The 18568-nt window shown below is 36.6% G+C and overlaps 1 protein-coding gene across 1 annotated transcript in view; it reads right to left on the bottom strand.

Moving 5' to 3' along the window:
- The window catches only part of cdon (cell adhesion associated, oncogene regulated), a 44183-nt gene extending 38800 nt beyond the window's left edge, over positions 1-5383 (bottom strand). The window contains exon 1 of the mRNA XM_051135267.1: positions 4973-5383. The gene's annotated coding sequence lies outside the window, so the exon portion shown is untranslated. The remainder of the gene's footprint in view (positions 1-4972) is intronic.
- Positions 5384-18568: the final 13185 nt, after the last annotated feature.

Raw genomic sequence — 18568 nt, 5'->3', positions numbered from 1 at the left:
CTCTATGAAATCCTTTATACTGTTCGAAGCTGGACGTCATGGTCCCAATTAAAAAAAAACCTCAAATTTGTTTGGTGGTTCTTCTAATCAGAATGGGGTCGATTAAGTATGGAGTATGACGGTATGCTTGCCACATTGCATGACCACATCTGTCCTGTCTGCACGGAATGAAAGCAGGGCAATGTATTAAATATCTTCCGTATATTCACAACACAATGTATTTTGAGTACAAATTTAAAAATATTTTTTAAAACATTGTCCAGTCCAATGTGAAGCTATATTACTTCATCTCACCATCTACAGCCAATAGCTAATCTTGGAATGGTGCTGAGAGCAAAGATCATAGCCCCAAGCTAAATAAACCTTCAAACCACACAGCCCTACAAAATCACTTTCATCCCTCTCTGCCCAGGGCGGGGGTAAAAAGAAAGCTGCCTAACATCTGTTGGGCAGCACAAGCAGGGCAGAGGATGACTCCCTAAATACACCCTTAGTGCCCCGTCACTGATTCTCCAACTTTCTCTTTTTCGCTCAAGTCTCCCACGGTAACACGCCTAGGCTGTCGCTCAGAGCTACTCAAACACATTCATCACTCACTTATAATTTGCATTTACATTCTATGTAAACGCCCGCAGCCCAAACAAACACAGATGTAATTTTAAAACATAGAACAAAACTTCATCTGAATTGCTCAATCCACTTCTGCGATAACTCGCTCGCCTCTTCCACCCCAGACTGATCTCTCACAACAACCGCAGTCCTTACTACTTAGACAGGATTTTTGCTTGCCCATGTATTGATCTAAAGCAGAGTTTCCAACCCACAAAGTGCGACAAACTACGACAGACCACCAGAATGACTGGAAAGGCCATCACTGGGTCCGAATCATTACACATGCTTACATTCAAATTGGCCACTTAGCATACCTTTTCAACAGCCCCATGTGTTTATCATTACCCAGAACCCTTTAAGCGGCCAAACATTATTCTAGCGCTCTAAATAGAACTGCAGCGTTTAGCTCCAGTCTGTACTGGATAACCGATGCCCTGCTAATGATTTATAAATGCTCGTAATTAGTGAAGGAACACTGATGGGTCACGACTTTACAATCACAAAATGTCATCAAGTCATTTAATTGGGAAACTAAGAGGGCTTGATCACAAACATGAAAATGGAGAAACAAAAGCAATTGAAGATAAGTACTTCTCTATCCAATTTATCTAAAAAGATGCTAAGTTGTGACCCTAGAAACTAGAGGATATCAATTAACAGGAAATGCTCCCTTGTAGATCCCCCCTCCAGGACCTATCACAAATTGAGACTTGAATGTGGGTTCTCTAAAGGTGCCTGCCTGTGGCCCAAAGCCTCACCGAAAATATCCAGGGTAATGTTTTCTGGAACGTCAACTCCTCCACGTTCTAAGTGCAGCCCCTATGTAAGAAAAGTCTGTTTGAAACAGTGGAAGCATACGGGCATCATTACAATCCAGTAGCAGACAGAAAATGGAGATCCCATCTGAGATGTGGGAGCTTAATAAACACTATCAGCAAATGATCAAAGCCACTGGAAGAAAAGGTCAGGAAACTTTGTTTCATCCTGTTTTTACACTGATAAATAATACGAATGGCACGGGTATATTTTTTTTGCAAAAGCCAAAAATACATTGTATGGGTCAGAATTATTGATTTTTCTTTTATGCCAAAAATCATTAGATATTAAGTAAAGATCATGTTCCATGAAGATATTTTGTACATTTTCTTACCGTAAATATATCAACACTTACTTTTTTTATCAGTAATATGCATTGCTAAGAACATTTGGACAACTCTAAAGGCGATTTTCTCAATATTTAGATTTTTTTGCACCCTCAGATTGCAGATTTTCGAACAGTTCTCTGTATCTCTGCCAGATATTGTCCTATGGAAAGCTTCTCCATTCAGCTTTCAGATGATGTATAAATCTCTGTTTCAAAACATTGACCCTTATGGTTTTGCAGTACAGGGTCACAAATGACTGAAAAACAGAACACAATAAAAAAGTTTTATTGCAATAAAAAAACAGAGGGTAAAAAAGAGAAAAATAATTAAATATACCTCATTTACAATGCAGGAATTCAAACTGAAAATTACCATCTGTACAAACTGATTCCCCAGAAAAAAATAAATTTCCTCTGCTACATATGTACCCCTCACTCGGTTCTAAAGCGACGTGTGCAATTAAATATAACATAAACATTAATGTGGCAGTTTGTCACACTCTAGCAATACTTTTTGAAAAAAGCTGTTACTGGAAAAGTTACTGTTTTGAAAACAGCTGAGCCATCAAAAGATTAGAAAGAGACATCCTGAACTACACAGTGACTTGACAACAAACCAGAAATACGACCAAAACAACAAAACTGAAAGCTTCTACCACCGCAATGCATTTAAAACACAACTCAAGCTGCATATATGCTATACATTTGCGGTTATGAACTCTAAACATTGTTGTTATCTCTAACCAGAGCGACAGGAAACAATTTCGACAGCTCCAACTGTGCAAAGTGAGATTTTGTTGTGCAGTGATTATGATGAGATGATAAGCATGTTTAATCCATCAGCACAGTTGTATTTCTCACCAAACTTTATTCTGACAAGATCGTCTGAAGAATGAGAGACAGAGAGAGCCAACAGGTGAAAGAGAACGAGCTGGATTATACGTGACCAAGCTCAGCATTCCTGCCTGGATAAAAATAAAGACATGATAAAAGTTCACTCCACTGTCCTACAGTCTCTCATCCTCTGTCTACGCCTTTCACACGTCTCATAAGAGACCGCAACTTAACTACATAGCAATTTTCAGCTAAATGCATGGGGTGGTAAAAAGCTCTGAATGATTAAAATTAAAATGAGAAGAAAGTCACTGTCTTATATTCATTTATTAAACTTGCCTTTTCCTGGAGAGCACTTTTTAAAACTTTAATTGTGCCGGTATCTTGAGATCTCTCGGTCTCTTTCTCTCCCGAGCAGAAAGCATGAGGGCTTTGTTACCCAGCAGTCATGTTGTCCTAACCTCTCTGATCACACAAAAGACACTCACATGCCACATGTAGGCATCCATTTACGCCTCTTTAGAAGCAGAACATCAAAAGAGTCATTACGCCCACAGGAGGAACAATACACAGATACAAACCTCTATCTGTTGCCGGAATCATAAACATCAGTATGCAAATAAGCAGTCGTTTTTTTAAATAATCTACAAGCCTATGCATTTAAAATAAACAGATCCAAGATACGTCAACCTATGAAATATAGACTTAATCTATTCTGAAGTACACTGTTATTATGAGACATCTAAAACGAATTAATTTGTTATTATACAGAGAGTTTTATCTTTCAAAAGAGAGGTTTTTATGCAAATAGACACATTTCCTTAATTTATTTTACATTAAATAATGGCAATCTTTTCAAGAGGCAAAAAAACCTCTTTGACTCTGTTCAAACACTGAGAAGAGCAATTACTATAAAATATGACTAAATTTTGGCACAGTTTTACAAATACTAACCTATATTTTAATCTACAATTGAGAATATTTTCAAACCCCTTTAAACATTTATCTACATAATGAATTTGAACTCAACGGTCAGTCAACTACTAACACATTTTCTAATCTGTGAAGGGTTCTATGTTACATTTCTACAGTTTTATTGTCTTTCAATCTAGTGCTATTTGTTTTCCACAACAAAAACCCATGGGTTCTGTCTCACAGGTATCTCATTTCAAAGAGCTGAGTGTTTGGGGTCTGACTAATACATATTGGGGTGTTTGTTTTTTATCAAGAAATAGCTTTTATCAAACTGCAACGGTGATAAAGAAATCACCTTCTTTCCATGTTAATCAAGAGGTACCATTAAAAACATAAATTACACTAAGTGGATGTCAACTTGGGCACTTAAGAGGAAAGCCAACAAAAAAACAGTGTTACGTTAAGTGATTATGCACACCAATTCATTGTTGCATTTACATACAAGAACATGCATTTAATAGCCAAACCTTTCCTCAAGAGCTTATGAGCAGACTAACAATCCAAACAAAACACTTGTCACAGAAGAAAACTCGTCCAGTAGTTTAATGTTTTCATATTTACTAAGACAAACTCTACAAGTGGCCCCAGGGCCAACAGGAACATCATGTTGTGTTTATACAGTTCCAGTTATGATTAAAGTCACTGTCAGAAGAAAAAGAAAAAAACTAAAGTCAACCCAGTCTCAAAGAAAACTGAAATGGTTTCATTCATGGGACAGAAAGGGTTTTTAGTGCCACTTTTACACAGGAACAGACTCTAGATACTACACTTTACATTTGAAAAAAAGAGGTGTTTATGCGTTCCAACATAAAATCTTTTACATTTACACTTAGCTCGTTTCATTTTCCTAAAACTTGGTTTCTACACTTCAGGCTCCTTTGAAACTCTTTAATCTCTTTCCAAAACGTTTTAACTTTGTTTATACACTTTAAACTTTGTTCCTGCATCCTTTATAATTTTGTATATACGCCCTTTAACACTTTTAGTTTGTTTTAAGTCTTGAAATTTGATTTCAACAATTTAATATGTTTCTACCCTCTTTACATTTTGGGGAAGAGTTGTTTATGTGTGCCTAAACAAAACTTTTTCACTTGGCACTTTACATTACGCTTGACATCTATACAGTTTACAGTGAAGTTTGTTGTAAAGCTTTTTCACATCTAAACCTTCTGCACACTTTGGTCTGAGGGGGAAAAAGGATTTTCATCCATTTCCGAACAAAACAAAACACTTGGAAATGTACACTTTCCCCTCATGTATGATGTTTGCAGTGTGGACAGCTGCGTCTCCAGGAGGAAAAATAAGTGAATACACATGAACTTTTCACACTGTTACACTTTTCAGCGGAAGAGGCTCTTCACGCAGCACGTCCGTGGCGGTAGGTGAAGACTCTCCGAAGTTTCTTACCTTTTACAGGAGGGCAAAAGCCGCGGGCAGCCGGACACACTAGCAGCGAAACACATTCTCTTGATGGCAGATCCGCACGGGGCCCTCCATTAGACGCGGGCGCAAAGTGCAAAACAACGGGAAAAAATGGTAACGATATGCCGTTTCACTCGCCTTCTGTCCCAGACGTACAGACGCGTAAACGCCGCCGAGTCAAAGTACGTGCTCAAACCTTCAGATCCCGGTGAAGTTCGTAGTAAGTGAACCCTGCTCGTCTAACTGTTTCACTCTGTCTTCCCTTTTCCCTGCACACGTTCACTCTCTCCCTACTACTACTACTGTCTTTTTCTACACACACGGAGAGAGAGAGGGGATCATATTGCTCAGCAGCTCGTCAGAGCAGGAATGTTCCAGCCCTACAGCAGCAGCAGGGCAGAGCTTCAGTATGCAGGGGGTTGCCCTACTGCCGCTGCGTGTGCGTGTGTGTGTGTGTGTGTGTGTGTTTAATGAATATTACCAACATACCCGCCGAATGCACCACTACTACCCCAGTCATCCTCAGCCTGAATTTGAATGGAATTCTTTGCACTTTAACATTTCTTTACATTTAGTTCAGTGTTATATATATATATATATATATATATCAGAATTATGTGCAGTTTTAAACTGAACTGAGAATGCCTTTCAAATTTTAAAATTCTATTTTGGAATTTGAATTGCGATATTAAACAGGAATTAGAACTGTGATACAAATTTACTTAAAGCTGCAAACAGTGTTGAAAAGGCACTCGCACCTGGGGTCACCACCATCCGGTGGCTTTAGGAAAACAGCGAATGGTGGGCAATATTTAATATGGTAAATATAGAAGGAATATGTCAAAGTCAGTATGTTCCAAACTTCCTGCTATCAGGTGGTGGCGCTATGAATTTAACAGAATATTGGCATGTACATTCCCTGACAAAGGTCTTGTCGCCTATCCAAGTTGTAGGAACAACAAATAATAACTTGACTTCTAGTTGATCATTTGGAATCAGAAGTGGCTTACATGAAAGGCAAAGGCCTCTAGATTACGCTTATTTTACCAAAATAAAATCTTATCATGCCGTCATTTTTAATTATTTAATTAGGACAGAAAGGTCAGACTTTGCTTAGACAAAAGTCTTGTCACATCTTTAAAGGATTCAACCAATCACAGATTAGAGCGTTACCTGTGACAAATACTGTAATTAACACCTTCCCAGGTGTGTAGAAGAAGAACCCCAGCACCCCCAACCTTCATTTGAAATGCATCCTGACCTGACAGCATGCCAAAGATTCAACCACAGACCAAAGTGCTGATCATCAAGAGCCTGAAGACCAAGTCTCCTGCTGAGGTGGCAGAAATCTTTAATGTATCTAAACGTCAAGTGGAGAGGATAAGAAAAAGATTTGAAGAAACTGGTGAAGTTCATGACAGGCCCAGGTCAGCCAGACCCCATAAAACAACTGTTCAAGAGGACTGTTTGTTGGTTCGACAGTCCAGGGCCAGCCCTTTTTCAACTGCAGCAGAGCTACATAACAACTGGTCACCAGAAACCCCTGTATCTACAAGAACAGTCTGTCGAATTCTCTCACGCAGTGGTCTCAATGGCCGAATTAGTGCTCAGAAACCAGCATTAAACAGAAGACAAGGATGGACTGTGGAAAAGTGGCAGAAGGTTGATTTTTCCAATGAATCATCTATTGAACTGCATCCCAATCGTCACAAATACTGCAGAAGACCTATTGGAACCCGCATGGACCCCAGGAGTCACACAGAAAACAGTCAAGTTTGGTGGAGGAAAAATCATGGTTTGGGATTACATTCAGTGTGGGGGCGTGTGAGAGATCTGCAGAGTGGATGGCAACATCAACAGCCTGAGGTATCAAGACATTCTTGCTGCCCATTACATTCCAAACCACAGGAGAGGGCAAATTCTTCAGCAGGATGGCACTCCTTCTCACACTTCAGCCTCCACATCAAAGTTCCTGAAAGCAAAGAAGGTCAAGGTGCTCCAGGATTGGACAGCCCAGTCACCAGACATGAACATTATTGAGCATGTCTGGGGTAAGATGAAGGAGGAGGCACTGAAGATGAAACCAAAGAATCTTGATGAACTCTGGGAGTCCAAATGACTTTATTAATAAGTTATCTGAGTCATTGCCGAGACGTATGGATGCAGTCCTCCAAGCTCATGCGAGTCATACGCAATATTAATTCTTTTTCCACTGCACCATGACTTTATGTTCTGTACTGTACATTATTTCTGTTAAGTGACAAGACTTTTGTCTAAGCAAAGTCTGACCTTTCTGTCCTAATTAAATAATTAAAAATCAACGGATAATAAGATTTTATTTTGGTAAAATAAGCGTAATCTAGAGGCCTTTGCCTTTCATATAAGCCACCTCTGATTCCAAATGATCAACTAGAAGTCAAGTTATTATTTGTTGTTCCTACAACTTGGATAGGCGACAAGACTTTTGTCAGGGAGTGTAGATGTCTTCAATCTAGGACTTTGATTAAACATACAAAGTTTGGTGCAGACTGAACATATGTTTGAGTTAGTGCAAAGGATGACGTATTCTGTTGACAACGGGTGGTGCTATAATTATAAATTAATACTGGGCTTTAGATGTCTTCAGGCTAGGATTCTTACTAAACATATGAAGTTTGGTGCAGATTGGACATTGCATGTTTAAGTTAGTCTAAAACAAGTCATTTCCTGTTGCGCAAGCTTATAACAAAATATTGGCCTTTAGATGTCTTTAGGCCAGAATTTGTATCGAACGTGTGAAGTTCGGAGGCAGATCGGACATTGTATGGCTGAGCTACAACACCTTATATTCCCATGGTGAAACATCGAACTTTGTCAGGATGCCACAGACACGCCCTTCAGCGAAAACTCAAGATCTTTAGGCCTTTAGATTAGACTGACCAAATTTGGTGTTGATTTGTTTAAACCTCTAGGAGGAGTTGCCTGAAAATGACTTGCAGAGAAAATTCAAAATAACGGATATCCAGTCGAGTTTCGGAATTCATACCAAGGGAGTTTTTTGTAGGTATTGGTGTGTTACATGTTTCTACCAAATTTCATACATGTATGTAAAACACAGCTCGAGGGGCACTTCGTTGAAATTATATAGGTGGCACTGTCAAGCCATTTTGCTACACCCACTTTTGAAACCCATATTAGTTGTACCACTTTTGGTGCGTGTGCAAAGTTTTATGAGTTTTCGAGCATGTTTAGGCCCTCAAAAATGCGATTCGTTTTGGAGAAGAAGAATCTGAGCAATTCGAATAGAGTCCTCGCACCATTCAGGCTCTAATTAAACATTAGCAGAATTAAAATACATACAAATGTAACTACAATAAGTGTAACTTTTAACTTTTAGTGTGTTTGGCGTTGTCTAGACGTTTAAGAAAGATGAAAAAGTCTTGAAGATGAGAACAGTCCTTAGAGACATTAGCAGCAGAAAACATTTGTACAAATGTCCAAACTAAAACACAAGTGCTCACAATTAGGCCAGTTTATCTCATCCCACATCTAAATGTTTTAAAATCCCATTGATCTATCAGTTTACATCTACAGATAATTCAATTAAATTCTTTTTTAAATAATTGTTTTCGCATTGTTCTAAACCTGCGAAAAGTGAACTTCTACTGAGCTTTACTCAGACAGATGTTGGTGCGATTGGCAGGTGGTGTCCCTGTTTGCATGCCTCCATAATCCTCAGCAATGCAGGAGTTTTCAGGAAGAATGTGATATATTTGCACAGAGCACATTCCTCAGTCAGTCACCAACAAGGACAGTTACAAAAAAGGACAGTTTTAGAAGACCATACATGGATTGAAAACAGCATGCAACTTTTGCATTTGTATTTGTAGCGCCAGTGTTTGAGCCTTGTTTGAGTAGCTACATTCTGTGGGTCATTTTGGCCTCAGGAACGTTGGTTGGACGTCCCTTATGTTGTTTGGCTGGGACTATTTCCTCAGCACTTTGTGAGATGAGGGTGTGTGTGAGGAGAACTTCAGGTGTGGGAGGAATGGCTGGCTGGTTAATGTGTGAGCTTGTGTGTGAAGCAGTCATCTGTTCTGTGTATGGGTATGTGTAAATAACATAATCATCTTTGCACATGTAATCATCGGAAAAGACCAGTGATGGGACGGCCCACCCGGACCGGTGGACAGCAGGTGCTGCCTACCTTCTGACAGCCCATTCCAGTGGAAGGTGTGACTCAATTCCTTCCAGGTCTGCAAAGAAACATGCTGTTTGTGGTCTCAGCCAAGCTGAAGAGCCTATAGATTCCTGACACCAGAAAGAGAGAGCTGTTGGAGTGTAGAGGCCCTCTTATCTGACAACTGCTGCTTTTTATTCTGCTTGAGAGGATCTGGACATGCCAGCATGCCCTCGGCGCCCCACTTTTCTCCCTTTTGATTTTTATTTGAAACACATTTACAGCTGTTATCAATACTGAAATATTGTGAAATAAGCAAATCTTTGATTTTTTTTTTTTTTTTAGTGGTGGTTGCATCACTGTTGTTATTGCTAATATATTTGGGTTGTTCTTGAACAAGTATTAAAATTTGGCACGTAACTCATCCCATGCTGTGAGTGTTAAGTGTTATCATAGAGATGAACGTATCAATCCTCACATAGAAGTATTAAAAATGTGATTTTTATTATACTAGAGATTTCTTTTGTTCAACTTGAATGTTAATGCATATGATACATTTTAGAGAATTTTGGAACTTTGTAAGCGTTCTGAAGGAACTATTTTAAAATAACAGAAGTAGAATATTATAAGTTTGGAATAATGATATTTTTTTAATATTTTTGAAAGCAGTTATGCTCACCAAGGCTGCATTTATTTGATTGATAACACCATAAAAACAGTAATATTGTGAAATATTATTACGATTTAAAATAACTCTTCTGTTGCAATATATTCTAAAAATTTTATTTATTCCTGTGATGTAAAACTGAATTTTCAGACATTTTCAGATCCTTCAGAAATAATTAATGCTCAAAGAACCATTTCTTATTGTTATCAATATTGAAAACAGTTGCGCTGCTTTATATTTCTTTGGAAACCATAAGACACTATTGACAAAAAAAGGAAAGAAATAATTAATGTTTTTTAATTCAGAAAGTATGCATTAAATTGATTAAAAGTGACAGTAAAGACATTTAAAATGTTACAAAAGTCATTTGTGACCCTGGACCACAAGACCAGAGTTTCTTAAGTAGCACAGGTATATTTGTAGAAATAGCCAAAAATACATTGTATGTATCAAAATTATCGATTTTTCTTTTATGCCAAAAATCATTAGGATATTAAGTAAAGATCATGGTCCATGAAGATTTTTTGTCAATTTTCTACCGTAAATATATCAAAACTTAATTTTTTATTAGTAATATACATTGCTAAAAACTTCATTTGGACAACTTTAAAGGTGCTTTTCTCAGTATTTAGATTTTTTTGCACCCTCAGATTCCAGATTTTCTAATAGTTGTATCTCGGCCAAATATTGTCCTATCCAGCTTTGGTGAGCATAAGACGCTTCTTTCAAAAACTTTCAAAATCTTAATTATTCCATTTGACAGGTAGTGTAGTGAAATCATCATATTCTATAATTGTTCATTATGAATGGAAAACAAAAGTGTGATGTCTGCATTGTCGTTTCTTAATGTTCATGCCCATAATTACCCATGTTAGCTCCATAAATCACTAAAATTATCCATTTTATAAAGATATTGCTGACTTGATGTTAGATTAAAAAGTATCACCCATCTCTAACCATCAGACTTTTTAGCTGGTAACAATAGAAAGAGCAGAATTTCTCTCAGATATGAATGGGACATGAACCATAAGAATATTAAAATAAATAAATAATTTTGAGATTGGCCTGCTAAGCAGACATGCTAAAAATTACTTAGTGAAAAACGTAGTGACCACATGCAATACCTGCATAACCACCACCACCACCACAGTCTCTTACATCTCATATAATTAGATTTAATGTTTAATGTGTTTAGTTTTATTTATCCTCACACAATGTGGTCCATGGCCCCTTTTTAACTTTTTCCCGGCCCATATTATTAGCCTTTACCCCAACAGTTCCATTCCTCTCACCTCTCTGTACCTCATCACAGAGCTTTTCGCCTTCTTGAATGGGATTTTGCCAGGGAGAAAAGCTCAGCCCAAGCCTAGAGCAGCAGGCTGTCCGTGAGCCCTGCGCTGAATCTAAAGGCCTCTGTATTGGGCTGCGTGGATTCAACAGATTCTGGAATGAAATCAAAGTTGTTCACATGAACCGGACTCCAGGAGAGTAGGTGTAGACCTCTCTACTCACAGGTCATGTATGTAACATCTCAGATCTTTCTCGCTCTAGTTCATTACCTCTGTTTTGCCCTCCTTTCCTCTGGCTTTGTGTTTAGGGCTGGTGGGAGTGTGTGTGTGCACGTGAGAAGTAGAGAGCTACTGCGTGGCGGGCTCAGAGGCGTGGAGGGGGGGGCGGGGGTCGAGGGGAATAATTTGACACAGTCTAATGTGAAAGGCCAGAAAGCGGGCAGTCCACAGGGAGCAGGGGTCTTCATACAAAAGAGTTTGGAGGGGGTCAGGCACAGCAGTGAGAGACTTAGAGAGGCCGGAGCCATGCTGGGAAGTGAAGCCGGCTACATAGATTCCTCTCTGGTCCTGCAGTCTCTGTTTCTCATACCAATGTCAGTTCAGAATGAGAAACCATTCTGATGGCTGTGCACGCCTCTGAAAAGCTTTTATTTTATGATTCCACATCAGCTATGACTTTTAAAGCCTATGCAAGAGAACCACAAAATCGAAATAAATTAATCATATTTAGCTTTAAAAATGGAATGTGTGGCGTGTTTTTTTTTTTTTTTTCATGACAATTGTGACCCTGGACCACAAAACCAGTCTTAAGTAGCATTTGAAGCAACAGCCAAAAATACATTGTATGGGTCAAAATGATCAACTTTTCTGTTATGCCAAAAATCATTAGGATGTTAAGTAAAGATCTTGTTCCATGAAGATATTTAGTAAATTTCCTACCGTAAATATATCAAAAGTTTTTTTTTTGATTAGTAATATGCATTGCTAAGAACTTCATTTGGACAACTTTAAAGGCGATTTCTCAGTATTTTGATTTTTTTGCATGCTCAGATTACAGATTTTATCCAGTTGTATCTTGGCCAAATATTGTCCTATTCTAACAAACCATGCTGATTTATTCAGCTATATAAATCTCATTTTCAAAAAATTGACCCTTATGACTGGTTTTGTGACTGTTTTATGACTGGACCCAGTGTCACAATTAAGCACATTTTACTTCCAGTTTTCACTGGCACATTGTAACATGATCTCATTTTCATTATGGTAATGCATAAAAAATAATAAAGTATTATTTAAAATGTGAAATATGTATACATTATTATAGTGTTTGTAGTACTGGATTGATTTTGTGCTCATTTTAATTATTTATTTATATCATGCAATGTTTTTTTATATATATATATTTTAGATTATTTTACATATTAAGTATTTTTTAAGTATTATTTAAAATTTGATGTAGAAATAATAAAAACTGTTATATATTTCTTTTTATTATTATTATTATTATTTCTTTTTAATACTTGGTTTGTTGTATTTTACATAATTTGTAAGTCATATTGAGGATCCCTTGTAAAAACCACTGCATTAAAGTGTTAATAAAAACAATATTTTTGCAAAAAAAAAAATATATATATATATATATATATATATATATATTTATATTTATATTTATATATATATATATATATATATATATATATATATATATATATATATTTGCAAAAAAAACAAAACAATATATTTGCAAAAAAAGATTTTTTGCATTCCACCTCTAAACCTCAAGCACCTTAAAATTAGCCACTGTATCAGAAATCCCTCACACTCCCTTTCCATCAGGTGCTCAACCCATGGTCCTGTTTACTGTGTGCTTTGTGTGAGTGTGTGTCCCGGGATAATCAGGATCTGATCACTGTCAACAGAGTGTTTACGAGCTGCAAAGCAACACCGGGTAGTGTTGACTTTTCCAGGGGGGGCCGTGATGCTCCACTGTCTCTCCACCTCTCCCACTATCAAAAGGTCATTAGAGATAGCAGGAGTGCCATCAGGGCTTTGGGTTAGACTCAGGGGTCAGAGGTCAGAGTACACAGCTAAATCAAACCTGGGAGAATCCTCAACCTCTCACAGGAATGTGTGTCCTTATGTCAAAGGTTAGCCTATTAAATCCTGTCTGAAAGACCTCATTCTACTGTACGGGACTGGCATTCAATCACACAATAATATATGAAGACAGTAACTTTGAATATACATTGTAGAGTAGGATAAACTATATTATTCCCAAGAAAGACAAGAAATTCCTGTACAAGAAAGTACAGTGTTGGAACAGCAGAAAAGTCATTGCAATTTAATGTTATGTGTTTTGCATTGTGAAACAGGATATCTGTGATTTTATCATGGGAAATTGATTAGATCATTAAAATGGGTCACTATATAACAGATGGTCAGAGGAGAGGAAAATCACTGAAAAGGCATATAAAGTTGTTACTTCTGGAATTCAAAAAATACAAATAGAAATGTTTTTTTTTTAGAATTCTGAATTGTGCACAGTAAGACCAGAAAAATGTATTAGTGTCAATTGAATGTTGGCTTTAAAAAGATTTATATTTCTGCCCTTAATTACTCACCCTCATGTCGTTCCAAACCCTTAAGACCTTCATTCATCTTCAGAACACAAATAAGATATGCATCATGGTACTCTCGTGAATTGCAGCAGAAACTGACAAGGAAGAGAAGAAATTGTTAAAATTAGTCAAAAAATATTCTCGTAGCTTCAAAACATTACGGTTGACCCACTGATGTCACATGGACTATTTTAACAATGTCCTTACTACCTTTCTGGGCCTTAAACGTGGTAGTTGCATTGCTGTTTATGCAGGGTCAAAAAGCTCTCAGATTTCATCAAAAATATCTTAATTTGTGAAGGTGGACAAAGGTCTTATGGGTTTGAGAGTGAGTAATTAATAACAGAATTTTCATTTTTGGGTAAACTGTCCCTTTAATGTCAATTTTATGTGGGCTTGAACTAATTCTAAAATACTTGCAGTTTACAAAATGCAAAAAAAAAAAAAAAACTTAAAACTTAACAAAAATACAGAAAATACAACATGCATAGTTAATATAATTCATATATAATTCATAAAGAAGTTGATATTTAACAATAAATATTATATATTTACACTGTACTAGTTTCCGATATAGTAATTGCTCTGATTAATTACTAATTTTGAGTCTAAATCCATTTTAATCCTTGCAGTTGTATTTGGTAATATGACTGCAAAATATTATATTATATTATATTATATTATATTATATTATATTATATTATATTAAATAATATAATGTGACCCTGTACCAAAAAACAGTCATAAGGGTCTTTTTTTTATTAAATTGAGATACTGTATAAATAAGCTTTCCATTGATGTATGGTTTGCTAGGATAGGACAATATTGTCAATATTGCAATATGGTCGAGATAAATATGGCCGAGAAAAAAAATCTAAATATTGAGAAAATTGTTTGCATATGCATATTACTAGTCAAAAATTAAGGTTTGATATATTTATGGTAGAAAATGTACAAAATATCTTCATGGAGCATAATGTTTACTTAATATCCTGATAATATGATTTTTGGCATAAAAGAAAATTCAATAATTTTGACCCATACAATGTATTGTTGGCTATTGCTACAAATATACCCATGCTACTTATGACTGGTTTTATGGTCCAGGGTCACATATAATATAATATAATATAATATAATGCTCAATTATTAAGCTCCGTTCTTGAACATTAAACCCATTTTGTGAAAGTCACAGTGTATATAGTATGTAAAGAAACTCCCGTAACTGTTGTACAACACACGTAACCAATATCCCTCAGGAAGGCCATATATCTCTTAACTCAGACAGGTGTGTGTGTGTGTGTGTGTATGTGTGAGTGAGAGAGATTTGAACACCATGACCCCCCCCACCCATCTGGTTTGTGCATCACTGTGCCTAGATTGTATTATCCATTCTGGCCTCTCTGGGAATTTCATCAGTATGTTACATCTCACTTATTCACTCATCTCTCTGCACTCTGTTCTTTCTCACACACATACTCACAGACATTCTTTCGGTCTTAAACATAAGTCATTCATACACTTTTTTTGGAGAGTTTGCAGAGTGCTCATCTTATTTACTCCCCTCATCCTACTGTATCTTTATGTTCAGAGCTAAATCAAGTATACTTTGTGAAAATGAGAATATTTCTGTTTAAAAACCTAGAGAACTAACTACCTAGACATCATAGGTGCACTTCTGATTCAAAAGCTGTTCTAAGTTATCATACCTTGTTTTTGGTAGCGTGTTTTTATTACACAGACCTATATTTTATTAAAATTCATTGGGTTTTGAATGAAATATAAGCTTATAAGTAGTTCACCCAACCCAATCGCATGAGAAAGCAGAATTATTTTATGAAGTGGCGATTTTGTATGAATTTATTTATACAGTGATTCATACAGAAATGTAGGATTTTTAGAAAAGTAAGCATGAAGGTCCACCCCTAACCCTAAGTATCTGTGGGAAATGAATGAGATTGTCCAAATTCATATGTGCCACCAAGGTGCCAAAACATAAAAAGTGTAGTTACGAATTGCCATGAGAGAGTGTTGGTCCTCCATCTTGGATTTATTTAATTTTTCACCGATCTTGTTGCAATGCATTCTTGTATTGCGTTCTGTGTGAAGGACACATGTAATGCACATGTGAACTTTAACCACAGGCATATTTTTTCTGATCAGGAAGTTTCTCAGAATGCAACTGCGTAACATATACATGCAGCCAGGAGGCAGCTTTAAATTTTTTGCTGTCTTTTCCTCTCTGGAGAACATTACATGGATATTGTAGACAGAGTATCATGAAAGATAAGCTGGAAAGTGATGACACAACAGGGCTCATCTGTGATGGAGTGAGTGAATGTGGATCAGGGGACAAGGAGGGGAAGGAAGCAGGTAAAGAGAGCGATCAGTCACAGGGTGCAGTAAAGTCTCCTTCAGTCCCGCGGTGTCAGCCTCTCTGTTGATTTATAGTGCCGGGCGTCTGAGAACATCACAACACACTCACTCACACGGCTACATGTGTGTGAGAACATGTGGAGATACACACATGGAAGTATACATGTGGTGGGACAGGAAGGAGTATACACACATACAACTACTCTACTGCTCTTAAACTGGACCAAAACAATTTGGATCAGTCTTCAGGCACTTCTGATTACAAATATGTGTATTGAAAAAAAAAAGATATTTCAACAAAATAAGAAAAATTTGGACATTTTCATCCTGTTCAAAAGTTTTCACCCCCTGGCTCTTAATGCATTTGTGTTAAAATTATTCACATTTTCACAGATTCTGCAAGGGGTTTCCAAACTTTTGCATAAAACTGCATATATCCATACACTGTGTATATTTATAATTTGGTCATTTGTTGCATGAAGTAGCATAAAGTATTATGCACATTTTTTTTTTTTTTTGGGGTAGATGGATTACATGTCATGCATTCCTCTAAAATCCAGTTTAAATTTTTGGATGTGATTTAACTATTAAATATCCACAGTAAAACACTGTTTACATGTAGCAAACTCCACCAATACGAGTTACGTTTGTAACAATAAGTTTATCCTTCTAGAGCAGTAATCCACTGGTAAAATGACGATTTAGAAACTTAACTCAGCTGACAAATATTTTGCAATTAATAGTGTTTGAACAAAAGGATGACTTTTACATTTGCCTTTCTTTATAAATTTATGTTGCAACATAAGTGCATTACTATACACACTTTTCCTGGAGATGTCAAAATTAGATTTTTATTTTCTGTGGAAAGTATGTCACCAAAGCTTAACTTAACTTATGTAATCATAAGACTGGGTCGGTACTTCTGCAGCGATGTAGGACGATTTTGAAATGATTTTTGAAGTTCAGGGAGAAAATACGATCAGAGTTTTTTCGACATTCCCTAACTGTCTTGAGCCACAATACACAGAGTTCAAGGAGAGAAAGACAAAACGAGCATTTGAGATTAACTTAACTTATGTAATCATACACTTTTTCTAATTCATACTCTTTCCTTGTTACAAATCATTTCTATTTCAAATACACGCTGTGCTTATGAACTTTCTATTATTTTCATAAAAATAATACAATTTATATACTTCTTAATCTCAAACGCTCATCTTGTCTTACTCTGTCTGGACTGTTTTTCTCCAGTTCATGACAATTAGAGTATGTCGAAAAACGCAGAACCTGATTTTACCAAGTACGACATGTTCCTGGTTCAACATCTTTGTTGACCCTGGAACAACATTGTGATTAACCAATCAGATTTGAAAAAACAGTTTATAGTTTTTGTTAAGTTTAGGCTTACAGTCAGTGTTTGATGCTTGTACATCAGTGTCATTCATCTGCCATTTCCTCTGATTTTAGGGATTACTCATGGGTAAGGTTAGGTTTAGGTGTAGGAATGTGGTCAAGATTAATTTTTTGGATTAAAATGTTGTTCCAGGGTCAACAAAATATGTTGATCCAGGAACACATCTAACTCAGCAAAATCAGGATGTGTGTCGAAAAACTCCCATCTCATGTTCTCCATCAACTTCAGAATCGTCCTATATCACTGTTTTACCTTTTTTGTTAAGGGTGTTTGATCTTCTTTGCATGTTCACTTTGCGAAGACTGGGTCGGTACTTCTGCAGCAATGTAGGACGATTTTGAAATGATTTTTGAAGTTCAGGGAGAAAATACGATCAGAGTTTTTTCGACATACCCTAACTGTCTTGAGCCAGAATACACAGAGTTCAAGGAGAGAAAGACAAAACGAGCGTTTGAGATGAAAAAGTATTTCAGTTGTATTTTTTTAATGAAAATAACCGATCGTTTCAATAGATAAGCCCCTTTTTCCTCTGCTGGGATCGTTTACAACCGCATTTGGGATCGTTTGAAGCCGCATTTAAACTGCATTTTGGAAGTTCAAACTCAGGGCACCACATCAGTCCATTATATGGAGAAAAATCCTGACATGTTTTTCTCAAAAAACCTAATTTCTTTACATCTGAAGAAAGAAAGACATGAACATCTTGGATGACAGAGGGGTGAATACATTATCTGTAAATTGTTGTTCTGGAAGGTGGACTTCTCCTTTAAGTTAGGCAGCTGCCTTAAAATTTAAATCAACTTAAAAGTACAAGTCATTTTAATTCACTCTATTGTAGTGCATTGAAATGACTTGTAGTACTAAGTTAATTTTAAGACAGCTGCTGAACTTACGTTTTTAAGTTGAAACTGGTAAAAAACTTTTTTTGAAGGATCCTGTGTCACTGGACTGAAGTAATGATGCTGAAATTTCAGCTTTGATCACAGCAATAAATTACATTTTGAACCAACTTTTGAACCGTAATATAAACACATACAATTACCTGATCCTACTGCATT

Source organism: Labeo rohita, chromosome 18 (genome assembly GCF_022985175.1).
Source record: "Labeo rohita strain BAU-BD-2019 chromosome 18, IGBB_LRoh.1.0, whole genome shotgun sequence".
Classification (NCBI taxonomy): domain Eukaryota; kingdom Metazoa; phylum Chordata; class Actinopteri; order Cypriniformes; family Cyprinidae; genus Labeo; species Labeo rohita.
This window is presented reverse-complemented; position numbering and strand designations above follow the sequence as displayed.